Source organism: Cyprinus carpio, chromosome A9 (assembly GCF_018340385.1).
Source record: "Cyprinus carpio isolate SPL01 chromosome A9, ASM1834038v1, whole genome shotgun sequence".
Taxonomy (NCBI): domain Eukaryota; kingdom Metazoa; phylum Chordata; class Actinopteri; order Cypriniformes; family Cyprinidae; genus Cyprinus; species Cyprinus carpio.
Window position 1 is genome coordinate 7,100,202 of NC_056580.1, and position 934 is coordinate 7,101,135.

General features: G+C 45.6%; 1 protein-coding gene and 1 long non-coding RNA gene across 3 annotated transcripts in view; one reads left to right on the forward strand and one right to left on the reverse strand.

The window, feature by feature from the left end:
• LOC109103804 (poliovirus receptor-like) overlaps nucleotides 1–934 on the reverse strand; it is a 12,173-nt gene that overhangs the window by 9,013 nt on the left and 2,226 nt on the right. The window lies entirely within an intron of this gene.
• Nucleotides 434–934, forward strand: part of LOC122146085 — a 1,650-nt gene continuing 1,149 nt past the window's right edge. Inside the window, exon 1 of the long non-coding RNA XR_006160771.1 lies at nucleotides 434–491. This is a non-coding gene — a long non-coding RNA (uncharacterized LOC122146085). The remainder of the gene's footprint in view (nucleotides 492–934) is intronic.

The following is a 934-nucleotide window of genomic DNA, read 5'->3' on the forward strand; positions in this document are numbered from 1 at the left end:
CGATGGTGCCTCTGTAGAAGGTGCACATGATGGGGGGTGGGGCTCTGGCTCCTCGGTTCTGCGGAGAGTAGAGGCGGCTGCTGTGATTTCTTGGCCAGTGCTGCGGTGTTGTCGGTCAGGGGAAGGGTCCTCTGTGATGTGCACGCCCAGGAACTTGGTGCTGCTCACTCTCTCCACAGTCGCACCGTTGATGGTCAGAGGAGCATGCTGAGTGTGCACTCTCCTGAAGACAACAACAATCTCCTTCGTCTTCTCCACATTCAGAGAGAGATTGTTGTCACTGCACCACCCGGCCAGGCGGCTCACCTCACTTCTGTAGTTTGTCTCATCTCTGTTGCTAATGAGTCGTGTCATCCGCAAACTTAATGAAGAGGTTGGAGTTGAGTGACGGTGTGCAGTCGTGGGTCAACAGAGTGAAGAGGAAGGGGCTCAGCACACATCCTTGGGGGGCCCCAGAGTTCAGTGTGATGGTGCTGGATGAACAAGTGGAAGTAAGTGGGAAAAATCCATGGAATAAGAGAAAAAAAATATTTTTGTGCCTTTTGATGTCAAGATCGGAATGCAAAATTTTTTTATACTGTTGTCAAAGATTAGCCTGACTTCGTCATACTCATATTGGGCGGGGTTCGGGCTGGCACCCAGGCTAGTCAAAGATGCCATTTGAAGCTAAATGCAGACGTTTAAATGAGCATATTATGAATGAAAACTGCTATGATTACATCATGAACATTTACTTAATCTCACAATTCTGACTTTTTTTTCTCGCAAATGCAAGTTTATATATCCTAACTGACTTTATAACTCGACCTAATTTAAAAATAGTTAGTGTCAATTCTGAGGGAAAAAAAGGCAGAAGAGCGAAGGGGAAAAGAGAGAATGATGAGTTGTTTTTCCTTATTAGAATCGATATATAATCTCGGAACTGCGAGAATAA